At 46.1% G+C, this 17382-nt stretch overlaps 1 protein-coding gene across 3 annotated transcripts in view; it reads right to left on the bottom strand.

Annotated features, from left to right (window-relative positions):
- The window catches only part of MB21D2 (Mab-21 domain containing 2), a 111530-nt gene that overhangs the window by 61695 nt on the left and 32453 nt on the right, over window positions 1-17382 (bottom strand). The window contains exon 2 of one of the 3 annotated variants that reach the window (XM_059391272.1): window positions 13990-14074. The exons of the other annotated variants lie outside the window; for them this stretch is intronic. The gene's annotated coding sequence lies outside the window, so the exon portion shown is untranslated. The remainder of the gene's footprint in view (window positions 1-13989; window positions 14075-17382) is intronic. 3 annotated transcript variants of the gene reach the window in all.

The raw sequence follows: 17382 nt of genomic DNA, 5'->3' as shown, positions 1-17382 counted from the left end.
GGGAGAGAGGGGCCAGGACTCCTCAAAGCCAGTGAAAACAGCGTAAGCCTTCAAGCCGTTGTGCACAAGGACAAGTGGTTTTCTGAGCCCAAACCCCATCTCCCTCTTCACTCGGTCTGGGTCATCCAGGGTCTCTCCAGCTCTGCAGAGCAATGGTTTTTGTACTCTCATCTAGATTCACGCCACAAAATTCCAGGCAGAAATTCACGATGATATAGAGAGGGCCTTTTCTTGTTCTCATTCATTCTTCATTCATTCATTCATTCATTCATTCATTTTAGTGTTCCAAAAACTGATCTGGGAAACAAGTACATTTCAAAAGGAGAAAATCCATTAGCATGCATAAAAAATCAAGGCAGTAGAATACTGATTGTGGCAATTTAGGAAATCTGGCACAATGCACCAATTCACGGGAAACTGAAAAAAAATACAGTCCACACTGCATATGGAAAACAGAGAGAACATGGCCTCAGGATGCTGGTAGCTGCTGGGCATGCAAAGATGGCTGCCAGGGCCGGCCAGCAGAAGTGGGCGACATTACCAGGTCTGGGGCAACTTCTTCACTTCTGTCCCTGTCCCAGAGGGCATCTGTTGTCCGCTGGTGATTGGGACACATCTGAAATACACCCGAGGAGGCTACAGAGGAACTCCATCCACGTTCTGGTGAGGGATGCATTAAGAACCAATTTTATTTCCCTTTCTTTATTCTCTGAACAAAAGCAGATGGGCAGATGGATGATTTCTGAAGTGCTGGAGAGGTTTAGACCAAAGAGCCTGGTTTGCAGTGGCATGCACTGAGCAACCTTGGAGAAATCATTTGACTTCTTTGGGCCTCAGTTTCCCTTACTGACAGCAGCTTAGCGAAAACTATTTGGATCCTATTATCTCATTTAATTATAACATCCCTCTGAGTGGATACGATTATTAATCCTATTTTACAAAGTCATATTTTCCAAAATCACAAATAAGCCGGGATTGCAAATCTGCCTGATCCAGGCTCATGTACTTAATCCATACCCTATAGTGCCTTTAGGTGAACAGTGCCAAGTCCCTTCTGGTTTTGACCATCTATGGCATTCATTTATTCTAATTCATTCAATGTAAATGCAAATTCATTCCAAGAGAAAGGGTCAGGACCACCAGAGTCTACTTGTATCCAACTGGTACCTAAGTACCAGAGGAGATCCCCCTCACCCCATCCAATGGTATGAAGGAGCTGACCCCATCTCAGGAGCCTAGAGTGACAGGTGGAAAGCCTGATGCCTTTTCTACAGTTAGCGCCAAATCATATCTAGGTTCTGCGCTGGTCAGCTGCCTAGGGATGGAGAAGCGGTACGGTGGCCTCTAACACAAACCCATTTCTAGTGATGGTCCCTCCCTCTACCCTCCCCCAGTGTGATCCATCATCATCCCATGTGCACTGACAACTCTGATACAGCTGTTTCAACAGGCTGGGGCTAAGGGCCAGCACAATAGGCCAAGTGCAGCAAAGAAAAGTAGAATCCCTCGAAGGCCAGGTCCTACTCGTGGACTCAAGATGGTAAATGGGAGGAACAGGGCTTAGCAGCATCATGTATGACCAAAAGTCCATGTTTCAAGGGTGCATGTTGGCTGCCAAGACAGTGTGCCTGAAGTTACATGAACAGAGGTGGATTCCCTGGAAGCAGATGATCTGGGCTCATATCACACCCGGAAGATTCTCATCTAGTTTCACCACCTGACATACAGGAAGCTTGGTAATGAAACTACAACCTGGATGAGGAGTGACAGAAACGGAGAATTTCAAGAGGAAAACCCTTGGAGGACAAGAGCACCATCTCCAACAGCCGAAAGTGCCCCTTCCTCCCCATCAAGGAAGTAAGAGCATATGCCATATTCACCCCAACTGCAGAGTGATGGGATGACAGGCAGGTAGAGTTGGGCCCCATTAGAGGAAAAACTCCCCCAACATTGCCACCTCTATACAGAAAATCAGCCCCTGAAGGAAGTGACTCCCCAGTATCAGAGATGTTGAAGCAGAAGCCAGACAGTCGCTGGAAGGAGAGGCCAGGGAGCTAAGGAGTCAAGATTCCGTGACAGAAGCTCCAAGTGCTGTTGTGGCTGAACTGCTCAGTCCTGACTCCCCAACCCCCTCACCTGTGAACATGACCTTATGTGGAAAAAGGGTTTTGCAGATGTAATCAAGTGGACGTCATCCTGAGTTAGGGTGGGCCCTAAATCCAGGGCCTGGTGTCCTTTAAAGAAGAGGGAGATGTGGACACAGGCATGCACGGAGGGGAGGCAGACGTGTTAAGACAGAGGCAGGCACAGAAGTGATGCGGCTAGAAGACAGTGAAGGCCAAGGATCAGAGGCAAGCACCAGCAGCTTGGAAGAGGCAAGGAAGGCCTCTTTGGTGCCTTCAGAGGGAGCACAGCCCTGCCAGCAACTTGGTGTCAGACTTTTAGCCTTCCAGAGCTGTGAGGAAGAAGTTGGTTTTCAGCCATCCAGTGTGTTCTGTCCCTGTCTTAGGGAAGGAGAGTTGCTTTCCAAGTCGGAATTTGGATGGGGCACTAACATTACTTCTTGAATCAGAAGGAATGTTAAGAAATCAATTTAGCTATTTTTCTTTTTAACTCACTCATATACTTATTAAAAATCTGCTGAATCCTTAATATGTGGCAAAAATTCTGCTAAGCCTTGAGGACAGGGACAGGTGACGTGATTCCTGTCTTCAAAAAGCTCACTGTCCACTTTCTGCCATAACCTGGCAGATATCTTCACATCAGTGATGGGTGCTGTAACTGAGGCATTTACATAGAGGTAAGGAAAAGACGAAATGGTCATCTGTGACAGTGGGAATCAGGGAACACTTTATGCAAAGGTTACAGCTGCACTGGATCTTTAAAGTTTGTATTCTGGTGACCAAGATGGAAGCGCTTTCTGGACGTGACAACCCACGTTCAAGGGCCTTGACTTAAGCTCGAGATATGGGTAGATGTAGGGTATGAGGAAGGACAAGAAATGAAATTCAAGGTCTACGAAGAAGCATCTCCAATGGTACACAAACTAGTCTGGGAAACGTCATGGGTGGTTGCACAACTCCAGCTCTGGTTTTGAAGAGTCCTCTTCAGGTCCTATGTGGATATCCAGAGCACCATGTCATTTTCCTGTTTGACCCCTCTATGTCTTCCCCAACACTGGATCTATACTCCCCCTTAGAGCTTCAGTGGGAATATCAAAACTTAAAATACTCACTGATGAAAAGCTAGACAGAAGACATCAGATGGTTGGTTCCCCTACCCCAACAGAGTTTTAATCCATTCACTTCTCCTTGCTCTGGCATATGGAGAAGGGAGCGGCAGAAATGAAGCTGACAGCTGCTTCCAACAGTGGAGGACCAGGAGAGGATGTCAGTGTGTCATACTTGACAGCTGGGAGCGTTCTCAGAACATAATTATATAACCTCTTGCGTATAGTGCTTCCAGAGCCCTCTCGCATGTCACTGGGTTTTCTTCCTACAGCAGTGGAGGGAGCTGGCAGCGTGGGTGGGGCCAGGGGGTGGCCCAGGGTTACGTGAACTGCAAGTCAGAGGCTGACCCAGATTAGATCTCAGTTCCCCGACTTTAGGACACCGCTGCCTTCGAGGTTTTATGTATTCTTCTTATGTAGCGTGTAAACAGGCTTCTGGGATTCTATTCTACATGGAGAAAGGGATTCAGAGGGAATAAGTGGCAATTACTCAAAGACATGAACAAAGAGTTCACTGGGAGGGCAAAGAGAGCAAATCCTACTTTCCCACAAGAGGAGGCATTTCCTGCACAGAGTCAAAATACCCACAGCTTGGAATCTGGGGTCTTGAGAAATGAGTTGAGGAGTGACACAGGTAGTGAAGCTGTGGGATGTATGCAGCTGGGATGGCACCCAGGGAGCAGACCTGGCCTAGAGTCCTCTAACTCCTCCTGACACCGCCCGCCATCCAGTATGTGACCTCTCTGTCCAGTGTAACACTAGATATGGTCCCTTTAAAAAAGTAAGGGCCTAGGAGTGTCTGACACCAAGGGTGACAATGAAATCAAGTCATCAGAAACGAAGAACTGAGCCAGGGACCCTTGTGCCCCATGAACTTTCCCTAAGTAACATTCTATGAAGCTAATTATTTATCTCCAGGGCTCAGAACTTCTCCCAAATGCTCAGGTGGAGAATGCAACTGCAAACTTTAAATACGATTGAAACTATCAAGTATAAGCAGGAGCCACACTCTTCCCGAAGAACTGAAAACACGGTTGGCCCAGTCCCTTCCCTTTGTGAGGATTAAAAAACAAAAAAGGGGCTCCTGGGTGGCTCAGTGGACTAAGCCTCTGTCTTTGGCTCAGGTCATGATCCCAGGGTCCTGGAACCAAGCCCCGCATCAGGCTTTCTGCTCTGCAGGGAGCCTGCTTCCCCCTCTTTCTCTGCCTGCCTCTCTGCCTAATAAATAAAATCTTAAAAAAACAAAACATGAAAAACAAAAAGAACATCCAGTAGATTGCATCTTCTGATTATAGCTGATTAAGGAAATGAATGCAAGGAAACAATCAGGGTTGCCTGCATGCAAATAATCTCCTTACCTCCTCCTACCCCCGAGCTCAGTGCGTATTTGGGGGATTTCTTTGTGCCCTATCTACAAAGTTAAGGACGGGGCGTATCTCTGAGTGCAGGGGTGCGTGCATATGTACACACATACACATCACATGGGATTCACAACCAGAAACTTTGCCAGGTGTCCCAGATTGTAAATAAATTCTAAACTAACCTAATTATCTTCTATTTCCATGAAGACGGCGCCTGCTTTGGAGGTATTCTGGGTGATCACATGAAACAGAAGGCTATAAAGAACAGTATGTCCTCACACCAGGTACAAGATTTCTCCAAAATGGGAGAAAGCCCACATCCTTAGAAGAGGGGAGTTCACTGGTTTCCTGCTGAAACCTCCACACACAACCACGTTCTAGACTAGTGTCCTATCCCCTTCCCTCTCATCTCCCAGAGTTTCTGCACACACACCACATGGGGCACAGCCACAGGCTGGAGGGAGACAATAAAGTCAGACCACACTGACATGATTAAGTTTTGAAACGAAGGATTTCATGCAGAAATCACACTAGGGAGCAGGAGAAGCACTGGATGAGGAGAGAAGAGGCCGCTCAGACACGCAGCACGCTGGGAGCGTCTTACTTGCAAAGGGGAAGCTAGATACCCGGCCACGGAGACAGCACAAAAAAAGGTGGCAAAATAGGGTGAGTGCGGGTGCTCTGGCCGGAGAGGGTATAGACTTTTTCCTCAGTTGTCGTTGGTTTTCATTTTATTTCTGAGAGGAGGGCTCTGAAAAATTAGGTCAATCACGGCTTCTCTGGGGGCTTCCGGTAATTCCATCTGGGAATAGAAGAGGTCCTCTTCCCCTGGAATCTAGGCGGGCTCTCCGACTGCCAGGTCAACCGAGTATCACTGGAGTGATGCTTCACAGATCTTCCGGCCCAGGCCTTAAAAAGCTAGCAGCTTCCCCTTGCTGTCTCTTGGAGCATTCTCTCTCGGATCCCTGATCATCCATGCCAAATGTCTGACTTACACTGAGGCTGTCCTGTTATGAGGAAGGCTACACTGGTCACATGGGAAGACTGGGGGTGTGGGGGAGACCAGAAGGAGCAAGGGAGAGAGATGTCTGGCCAGCTCCCAGGTGAGGTACAGAAACCAGAGAGCAATTATAAGCCATCTTCTGGATGCTCTGCCTGAATTCCTGATTCACAGAATCATCAAATATAATAAGCTGTTGTTTTAAGCAACTAGGTTTGGGGGGTGGTTGTTATGCAGCAATCAGTAACTAAGACAGGGACCTGAAAAGCCCTCCCAGCTCCAACTCTGTGCCCTTCATGCATCTCAGTGGCCTCCACTTCTTCCTCTGTACTCCCTATGACAGCCAAATTCAGAGGCTAGTGGGACTGGGTGCCAAGAAGGCTGGAGAAGAGGCAGAGCTTTGCCTACCCATCCCCTGCACTCAAGCCCTGGGCTTCAGATAGATAAAAGGCAGGAAGAACAAGAAAATGGAGTCAATGCAATGGGAAACAGCCACAACAAGGAAAGACACAAGGCCTGATTTGGACTCAGGACAACATTTGACTCTTTTCATGGAGCCAGCTGTCTTGGACTTTTCAATGACACAGGTCACCAAAAATGCATATTCCGCTGAAGCAAGTCTGTTGTGTTTTCTAACCCCACTTTGCTGCTGCAATGCTAAACTACCAGCTAACAGAGACAGGACTCTCACCGGCCCTTGCTGTTTCCCATACCACGCCAGTCATCAGTGGCAAAGAAAGAAGTCATTAGGGGAGACTGATGATGGGAGCACCCACAGGCAAAATTGTTAAACACATCAGGGCTCCATTTCTCTGGTCTTTAAAATGAAAAGATGGGACTGAGCTATTTCCGGGGAAGGAAAGATCCTAATGTCCCTAGGACTCGGTGGCCGCAGCTTTTCCGTGCTGTGGCAGTGGCCACAATAGAGTGGTGAAGGATTGAGGCAGCCGAGCAGATTGGCACTAGTGGCGAGCTAAGGAAACCACTATGGAAAGCTCAGCGCGAAATGGGGTCCATGAAATGTGAGTTTGGGGACCAGGCTACTAACCAAAAAGGCATCCGTCAAATAAAACACTAAAGGATTCAGTAGGCCACAGACCAGTTGCTAAAATAAATATACTGTATTTAGTAATGAAATAGGAGGAGGAGGAGGAGGAATAATGTGGCGGCATTGGGTGGTGGAGACAGACAGACATGGGGAATGGAACAATCCAGAATCTAAAAAGCTGGCTCTGGCTGGGGTCTGAGGCTCTAACCATCCTGTCTCCCCCCCATCACTTGAACGAAGCCCCAGCACCATCTAGAATCATAGGGTCCTGGCGGACCCTCGCCACACTCGCACTGCAGTTGAGTTTCCGGCTGTGCCATGGGAGAGCGAAGACTGCCAATTACACTGGTGAGACCTCTGCTCTGCAAAGCCCGTATCCCCAGCAGCCCTTGACCTCAGCTTGCGGCAGGGCTGCGGCCAGCTCCACAGGAAGCAGCTGCACCTGCTGCCATCAATGAGCCCATTCCAGTCTGCCCAGGCCAAAGCCGACAACCCGACACTAACATCATGAATAATGGAGAAGACCCCTGCTCTCTGGGCAGCCACCACTGCGCTCGACAATCGGCTGAACTAAGGAGGGGAACTGAGCAGCAGGCAGCGAGACGGCTGCAGCCTTCACATTATATCGGAGGCATGTGGAGCAATTCCCAGAGGAAAATAAATTGTACTGCAATCGTACTTGGATGGATGATGCTTGACTGCAGCAAGGGCCTGCAATTTATCAGAATGGCTCACTGAAGAAGGCTAATCATCATCATCGTGGAATAAATTACACAACCAAATAGCGACGATCTTGGTCCAGGACGGCTCAGACACGGTGATCCCTAAGCCACGCATTCAAGGCTGCCGCTCATGGTCAGTGCACGGAGAGAACCTCCCTGACGCAAACCAGGAAATCTGGGTCTGAATCCCGACTCCCGTGCCCAGCTGAGCCTTCCTGGTTAATGGCACCCTCTGACTCTCAGCTTCTCATCTGTAAAACGGGTGAATAAACCAGAACATTTAAAGCATCGTGAGCACGGCGGGGAAGCACACCAGATCATCTGGGCATTTCGGTGATGTGACCCTGGTACTTAAATACGCAAACGCATGCTGGAACAGATAACCACTCATCACATGCTTTGCTTAAGGCAAAAATACATCCGAACTGAGAATGGTCTCTGGCGGCTACTGGAATTCTGTGCTGCTCTCCTTCCAGTCAGTGTGGCCTGACGTCGGCTCCATTCTCAGAGCCAATGCCCGGTACAACTGCTCAACCACACCCTGCTTGGGTGTTGTTAGGCACGTCTCTTAGCTTGTAGGGTGAGGATAAAGACATCTGCTCTGCCAAGTTCAGAGGTTATGATGAAGCCATCCAAGGAGACGGGTTGCAAGGGAACGTTTTGTATCGTAAAGCTTCACTTCCCACGGACCGTGAGCATGTCATGAAGCCAGGGGCCAAGCCAATCACTTGCACACACAATCCACCTTCTGCCCGCCTGCCCTGTGCCAACCATCACCTAGCATGAAAAGTTGCCATTCTGTGCAGATTGAAGATATCTAAGCTTACTAGAAAAGGAAGGCTGTAATTGGTTAAAAATGATAGTTATCTACAAGTTGATAGTACTTGCCAAATACAGCTTACTGATGTCAACAAAACTTGACTACTGTAAAGGACACATTTCGTTTTTTTCAACAAATCTTTCTTGAGTGTGCAGTTTGCCAGGCACTGAGCAGAGAGCAGAGGACATGGCAGTAAACAAGAGCGATGCAGCATCTGTCCACATGGGGACTATCTTCTATAAAGAAGACTGACGTTTTATAAGGGATGGTAAGTACAGGTATAGATGGGAGTGTAATGAACAAAGCCAGCCAGCCTCACCTCTGGGCTGAAGAATAAGAAGGGGAAGAAGCCAGAGAAAGTACGTTCCAAGGTCTCAAGTCCAGAGTGAGTCAGGCCAAAGGACCTCAAGGGAAACCTAGAGTGAAGAGAGCCAACAGTGTGGAAGGGATGACTTTCAATCTGATGATAATGGGAGCCACAGGAAAGCTTCAAAAAGGAGTGACAGGATAGAGACAAAAGTGTCGGTAGGGAGAACAATTAAGGAGACCCTCTACTTCAATAACTAGAAATACCTTTGGGTACTGCACAGAGATAGTATAGAATGCTGAAGTATAAAGAAAAATAATCCAACACTGTGATAGATTAAGGTAGAGCTGACTTAATCATTTCCGACATTTCATTTTTTTTTGTTTAAATACTCATGATCCAAGTTTGTCTCTCATAAAACTGAGGTATGGAAATAATTCTTGCCTAGCTTTCTGACTGTTTAGATTTAGACAAAGGAAAACAATTTACTCGTGGATTAGCCAATAACTGAGTAAAGTTCCACCTGTTTCCAAAAAGGATTTGAGGTACTTTACAATATGAGGTAACGAGAGATGGACAAACAAACCAAAAGATAACCCAAGGTCAAGCGGAGCCCAGGGGCCCCAAGGATCAAAAGCAGCAAAGCTTTGACTTTATGGCTGAACATTTCAATACTGAGAAAGAATTATGGATAAGGGGATGGCTGAAATTAAGGAGCGGAATCAGTTTCCAGGTTCCCCCTAGGCTCATCTCTGGACAAGCTTCTCTGCCTCCACCAGGAGAGCAAAATAGCACAAAACAATGGATAATCAATAACTTAACAGCAGTAAAGACCCTACACTGTGTCTTTGAAAACAGGAGCCACAGCCAAGGTTTCATTCATTCAGATACAGAAAACACACACACACACACACACACACACACACACACAGAGAGTTACAGCCCTAAAGATGCTACTGGATCCTGACCGTTACTCCCTTTTCCCTTAGGAGGTTCCCCATAACTGATTCATTAGCTCCCCAAAGCCAACAGTTCCCCCAATTGGTGATGCTTAGCAAAGCACCCAATGCAAAATTCACAAGTTTAGAAGACACACAACCCTCGTAAGCATACCCCCTGCTCCTTGTCCTATACCTCCATCAGGGAGGGAAGTGCTTATCACATGCTTCAATCCGGACACTCTCCAAAATGAAACCCTTCCCTCGGCTCCATCAGCCTCCAAAGTGGACAATGGGAAGGCCACTGTACACACAACTACTACCGGTATGATTACATTTAAGTTGAGTAATGTCACCAGTGCTCTAGTGTATAGCTTTAAACAGTCCAGGGAGAATTTCTAGAATGACAGTACTTGATAACCCAAAGATAGTACTTGGTACTTCCCAACTGTCATTGTGTCACAACATACAAGAGAGTGCTGATATTTGTATGACACCAGGGTGAAGGGGAAGAAGCCTCCAGGTCCATATATAACTGAACCCTCCCTGTTCATTCCCCTCCCCAAAGAGAACCCACCCAGAGCCCCAAACTGAAAAGTTTGGGTTGAGAGCTCAACTGAGCTCAACTCAGTCTTCCCACCTGCCCTTCTTCCCACCCCCTCCACTTAGCCAGTTTCAAAGCTGGAGAAACCACATGGTCTCCTTCCTGCCTCTTCCTGTGAGCCCACCTCTGCCTGTCCTGCTCTTCACTCTCTGGAGGCAGAAGAGCCCCCACCAGTACATCACTTCCCTTCTGGTCAGCACTGAGTGCAGCACCTACCTAACACACTGAAGGTACTTGTAAAATGTTTACTTTCAAAATGTCTCCTCCTCTGGTCCTTTAGGTGAACACGGGTTTGAAGTCCCTAGCCCTGCGGCACTGCCCCATCCTGGTGTCAATGTCCCTATATGGAATCCCCCTCCATTTATCCTATCAGAGACCCTGACTGATACAATGATAAAAACAATGATAAAAAACAAGAAAAGTAGTTATATTACATCTACAACATAAAAACAACGTGTTTATTTGATTAACACGAGTATTCAATCAATTGCAATTGTTTCCTGTTAGGTCTTACTTGTTACCTATGAATATATTACCCACCCAACCGTTCCTCAATTTTCCAAATGTTAGCTTGGTAAGGACAGACACTACTATAACCCCTAATACCATGCATCTAGAAGATACTTAGATGTTTGCCAAATGGATGAATGAACGAATAAACGAGCAAACAAATACGGCAAAATATTTGGTGGGAGAAAACAGTTAGAAAAATGAATGTAAATTAGAATTACCATATGGATGTGGAGAGATAGTAAAAGAACATAAAGCTTGAATTTTGTTGTTGTTGTTATGAAAAGACTGTGGGTGGATTTTTAATTTTTAATTTTTCATTAAATTTGCCGTGTTTATATAGCAATAATACTTCAAAAAGAAAATATTTTTGTGCCACTGAAATCTGGAATGAAAATGGAAATGGAGCAAATATGCATTTATATATTTTATGAGTACACAAATGGAATACCAAAATAAACTTTTTCAAGAGAACCAAATGATTAAACATTAAGGTCGACGTTCCCTCTGTACATAGCTATTAAAGAGTAATTAAGACTTTCCACTGTATTAAGCAACTACTTGCCTAACAAAGTTGCCATAATTGTGTTAAGACAGGGCAGATGGAACCAAATGAGATGCAAATGGGGCACAGTCCCCACGTGGATTTATGGCCCACATTTTTACTATCAGCAGTTCTTCTCAAGCAAGGGACAACATGATTACACAAATAGATCTCTACATGTTTTCCACAGGCTACTGAGCCAACAACAGGAATGGAAACACACCTAGGCAAATGTGGAGACTTAGCTGTTGGACCTGGGTTAACCCGTAAGTAGCTCTGTGACCCGAAGTGGGTTGCGCCACCTCTCTGGGCTCTACTTTTCCTCATGAGTAAGACTACAGTTCTGACGAGCTGCACCGACCACCACCAGGGCCAGGCCAGCCGACAGCAAAGGTGGAACGTCCGTATCATCCCTGGATGTTTCCTAGGGACAGTCACCTCAATGGAACCAGTGGTGAGCCGTTTCCTTTTGCTTTCTGCACTCTTCCGTGAATGCTCCAGGATATGGTCTTGTACCCAAAAAAGCAATCGAGCCATCATCTTGGATTTCTGCCCCTTCTTTCCCGCCTACATCGACAACACTCACGTGAACAAGTGTACCTTCTAATCATTCTGGAAAACCTGCCCTGTATTCTCCATAACTGCTGCTCCCACTCCAGTCCAGCTCCCATCAGCTCACTCCTGGGCTACTGCAACACATTCCTACCTATCTGCCTTCCTTTAGTCTGTCGAGCCCCTGCCCAGCCCTGTGCAACAGTGCTCTTCTGGAAGTGCCTTCCATTTCCCTGCTTAAAGCCCATCAACAGCAACTGCGTTCTCCTGAGGATAATGTTCTACAATAAGGCAGGTGCACAAGGCTCTTCATTCTTCAGCCTCTGTTTACCCTGAAGCCCTGCTTCTGGCCACTTCCTCCATTCGCTCCAACTGTCACTCACACTGAACCACTTGTGGCTCCTGGGAGGGCCAAGTTTTCCTTGGGCTCAGTGGCCTTTGAAGAATTTGCCCTCTAGTTAAATTGCTCTTCCTTTCCCCTTCTTTCTTCCTCCTTGGTCTGCTTCTTCCTACTGGCCCTTCAGGCTCCAGCTGTCTCCAGAAGCTCTCTTAGGGCACCAACCCGGGGTAGGTGCTTCTCCTGTATGTGTTGTCATAGCACCTGTTCAGAACTGTAACAGTCTGTTTTCTGAGGGAAACCTGTGGGCAGTAGCTTGCTTGGCATTTATTTCTGGGATCTAAAACAATCTCTGCCCACAATCATTAATATACGTTTGTGCATGAATGCAAGAAAGAGAGAGAGAAGCAAAGAGGAAGAAGGAGAAAGGGAGGGATGAAAACCCATCAATGTTTCTTCTGTAAGCAAGCCCAGTGCCATGTACTGCACAAGATGTGTGCTAGACAGGACCCGGGGATTCCACTAGCGCCTTAGTTGCACGCCTGCATCTTCTTAGTTTTCTAACTAAGGAGATGGAATGAATTCCAGAGATTACCATATCTATTATTTTGTATTTAAACTGTGGAACTTTCAAATCATTCCAGATGATTCCAAGCTCATCTTTAAAAGAGCACCCATAACAACATCCTTCATAACTGAAATAAATAGGACCATCATCCTGAGTACTGAGAACCGTTTCAGACAGGTTACCTCCATCAAGGAGGTCATGCATGTACTTTCCCAATACCCGAAACTTAATTCACACCATTCCCACTTCTCTACTCTAAGCTCTGCCCACTTCAAATAGAAACTCATCCATGAAGCTTCCCTGGCCACACATGTCAGAGCCGCTCAAGGAGGAGTTAATCTCGCTGACCTCCCACAAGGCTTCACAGGCATCGTCCCATGGTGTATCCTGTTCATCAGTAATGACTCACATATGCTGTTTATCTGTAGGTTTATATTGTACATATATATTTTGTAACATTTATCCATACTCAAATGTCTGCTCAAGGAATCTTGTTCAAACTCCTAACCAAAGCATATATTTTTAAAATATTTTATTTATTTATTTGGGAGAGAGAGAGACAGAGATAGCAAGAGAAAGCAGGATCAGGGAGGAGAGGGGGAAGCAGGCTCCCCACCGAGCAGGGAGACTGATGCGGGACTCGATCCCAAGACTCTGGGATTGTGAAGGCAGACACAACGGCCTGAGCCACCTAGGCACCCCCCAATGCATCTTTATTAACAAGAATAAGTAACCACTGAGTGACACCAGCTACTCAGAGGTGGGGGCTGAGGGTCTGGTAAGTTCACAGGCAGGTATTCCAGTCAGATGCATGGTTTCCATGTCTAAATTTGGATGAGGACTTTATTGTCAAAACTTGGAAGGGCCAAAGATACCACCTGTTGGGAATTTGGGGATCCTAAGTAAACCACAACCTTCCTTTCATGCAAACCTATTGTTGGAAAAGGAAGGGAAAAAAAAAAAACCACTGGGAGAGAACATGGGGGTAGGAAGAAGACACGAGATAGGTAGCCACTATCCCTAACAAAAATTTGCCTTTAAGCTGTACCTCCCCTTCTTCCCACTTCCCAGCACCCAAAATGAAAAGTGAACTAAATGACTTCAAATGGCTTTTTTGACTTCGTGGTGTATTATCTACTTATGAGTTCTCTTCCCCTAGGCAAATTCAAAAGCATGACTAAGTTATTAAAAAGGTGGACACAGATGAGTGGCTTTATAGACCTTTTCCCCCCACAGAGAAAATTGGACAAGAAATAAAAAGCTTAAGTTCTTTGATATCAGGTCTTTACTTATTACCGTCTATAGAATAAAGATTTATTCAGCAGCATCTTCTGGTCTAGTTTGCCCTTTCATGAAAAAGTAACTTTTTTTTTATAGCTTTAAAAAGCATCCATTAAGTCAAGCAAGGCTTTTGAATTTCTGCATTCATATGAACTATGACTTACAGACCTTACTGCAAGAGTCCCAATTCCTCCTACAGTCCTGGCTAACGTACGTGCTGATCACGGGGCCGGGGCAGAGGGGGCACGTGGTGCTGAAAAAGAGCAGGAACCCTGTGTTAAAGGAGCACCTCCACTCCCCCACCCCAGAAAAAGAAAAAGGTGCTAAAGAAGCAATGGCCAAATCTTCTGCAGGCCTTCTTATCTCCCTAAAATATACACGGATTCTGAAATGCACATAGCAGGTCTGGGTAAGGCTAGAGGTTAAAGGCAAAACACACTCCGTCTTGGAGACTAGGGGAGAGCAACCGTGACTCTTTCAGAGATGGGAGATTGTGAGAAGCGTCAGAGTACCCATGGCTCTCCTTAGGCCAGATTCCACCAGCACAAACAGCCTTGAATCAAAGGTCTCCACAGGAACCTTGAGGAGAGGAGAGGCAGGGTCCGTCCATCAGAGCTCTGAGCACTAACCAAGGTGACTCAGCATTTTGAGCACAGGCCATAACTGGAACAAACCTCCTTAGGCCTCAGAAAGGCCTCTGCTTCCTGCACCTTCCATCACCATATTTCTTTCCAGCTGATTAGTGAGATTATAGGATCTGCTGGAAATAAAAGCACAATCGGAGAGGTTGTGCAAACAGGGATCTTCCGGAGAGGACACCGTTCATCCTGCAGCAGTTTGAAGTGGGGGAAGCCAAAGAAGGGGGTAGCTACTGGAGGGGAAAATATCTTCATCAACTCTTAGGCAGGAACTTTCAGTGGTTCCGGAGAAATTTCTCCCAAAGCAGATAAATCTTCAATGATTAATATCATAAACAACTAAAACAGATTTTTATTGTACAAATACCATTAGCAAGAAAGTCTTTAGAACTTTCCTTAAAACCACAGAGCTATCAGCTTTAGCCCCTGCCTAAGGCCAAATTCTTCCAATCCCACACCTCTGACGAGGGGCAACGAAGGAGAGTGTGAGCTCACTGAGAGGAGGAATGGATGGATCCGGACATCCTGAGCACCCTAGGATTCCACCAGCTCCCAGGAGGACATCCCAGCAGCAGGGGTCCCTGCATGGCTCAGATGGTTATATGTCTGCCTTTGGCTCAGGTCATGATCTCTAGGTCCTGGGATGGAGTCCCACATCCGGCTCCCAGCTCAGCAGGGAATTGGCTTCTCCTCCCTCTGTTTCTCCCACTGCTTGTGTTCCCTCTATCTCTCTCAAATGAATGAATAAAATCTAAAAAAACAAACAAACAAAAAAACCCAGTGCCCCAGGCTGAGTTCCTCAGAAGCAGAAGTTATATGAAGTTTGGAGTTCAAGGTATTTATTAAGGATCAACCCTTGCAAAGGGAGGAAGAGGAAGGAGACTGGGCAGAGGCAGAGATGGAACAGGAAAGCAACCAGAAGGCTTCAGCTTCTCAGCGGGGCCTTTTGGTATCCAGGGAGCCTTCATATCCCGTAGTGCCAGATGTCACCAGACATCACCAGATGCAGATGCCCCAGGGAGCGCATGGCCTAGGGCAAGCAGCTCTGTGCAGCACAGCCAAAGGGGACTCCCGTGGAGCTGACAGCTAGCACAAGGCTGTCTGCATGCTGCCCTGCCCCCAGCTGTCAGCAAGCCCTTCCCTCCAAGAGAACCTGCGAGGTGCATCTGGACAGCTAGCCCACCCGCCGCTTCCGAAGACATAACCTGTCCTTACATTTATGATTAAGTAACAACAGTAAACGTTTGTGTTCCATTCCTAGAGATGCATTAATACAAGTAACATACAATCCAAGAGGAAAATACTTCCATGTGTACTTAAAATAAGTTGAGTATCATCTTTCAAGTTAAAGAAGAAACACCTGCAAGAAAATGATGCTCTTCCCATTTACTGAAGATTAGAAAGAAAAATACACATCTATACCTAAAGGCAAATATAGATACAGATGTAAATACTGAGAGGACTGCCTGGAAGGAAGTTCCCAAAGATGTTCAGTAAAATTATTGCTGGAGGCCATGATTTCGGAGGATTTTTGCTTTCTTCCTGATATCTTGAAGTATTAATTGAATTTTTAACAAGCATCTCGCACTGGGGTGCCTGCGTGGCTCGGTTAGTTAGGCATCTGGATCTTGGTTTCAGCTCAGATCATGATCTCAGGGTCGTGAAACAGAGCCTCCTTTTGGGCTCCAAGCTTAGCACAGAGTTTGAGTTTCTCTCCCTCTCCCTCTGCCCCTCACCTTCTCTCTCTCAAATAAATAAATAAAATCTTTAAAAAAAACCAAACCAACAACAAGCATCTAGCATCTATCTTTGTAAACCAATACAAAGACCCAAACTCAAAAGAAACACATCCTTTCTGGAAGACTTAAATGCCACCAAAAAATGCAGATAGGAACCACCACTATAAAAGAAGGAACCCAAAACTAAACAAAAGCTTCAGATCTAGCTGTGACTCATCATGAGAACAAAGGTTAATTAATATCCGGCTTCTCTGGTTTTCATTTCCCGGTGTTAGCTGGGAAAGGGGCAAGCCAGAAAGCTCTCTGAGGCTCCTTGCAACTCCATGTTTTATGGTTCTAAGACAAAAGTCAGCCACACCCACACCCACACCCACTATTTTTTGAAAGAAAGAATTAGATTAAACTGGCAAACACCTCAAATATCCTAAATAAATGCATATATATATATATATATATATGTATATGTATGGTGTAAGAAAACTGTACTGACAGCCATGAAATTTGAGCCATAAGTTACCTAAACCCTTCTGGGGAAAAGCAGTCAGGTCCTTGCTGCTCCAGAAGTTCCTTAAATTTATGTCACAAACTGGTCTAACCAGTTAGGAGCACATCTGTACCTGTGGAGGCAAAAAGAGGGAGGTCTCTGGAGAGAAGTGGCGGGACAGGCCACGGGGGAGCCCTTCACATCAGAAGACGAAAATTTTATCCCTGGAAAGGTATATGCCACACGAACAAAAAGAGGTGGCATGGATATTTGTCCGGTCTTACCCCAAAAAGCCCTGGCTCTGGTTGTCATTCTTGGTGATACAGGCATTTTAAACTAGCCTTTTAAGCACTGAAACCCAAAAGGGACGGGGAACAACAAAAAAAAGATGATTTCCACTGCTTCCCCCACAATGAAACTGATTCCTGGAAAGAACTCCCCGCCTCCCTTATAGGATGTGAATGGAACAGCCTCTGAGCTCCTGGAGAGCAAGGATCATCTGACTCATTCAGTTACAGATATCTCAGTGGCTACGTACTCCCTGGCACAAAACGGACATTCAGTAATTATTAAACAAAAGAAGAAATGAAGGAATGCACACACTCCTTGGCTAAGGGCAACCACAGAGAAGACGTGAAAAAACATGATGCAATACCTGGAAATAAGGCAAAAGGAAGGAGGGATGTATGTTGGATCCCAT

This window comes from Mustela nigripes, chromosome 2 (assembly GCF_022355385.1).
Source record: "Mustela nigripes isolate SB6536 chromosome 2, MUSNIG.SB6536, whole genome shotgun sequence".
NCBI lineage: Eukaryota > Metazoa > Chordata > Mammalia > Carnivora > Mustelidae > Mustela > Mustela nigripes.
The sequence above is the reverse complement of the archived record's forward strand: the minus strand, read 5'-3'. Positions and strand labels throughout refer to the sequence as shown.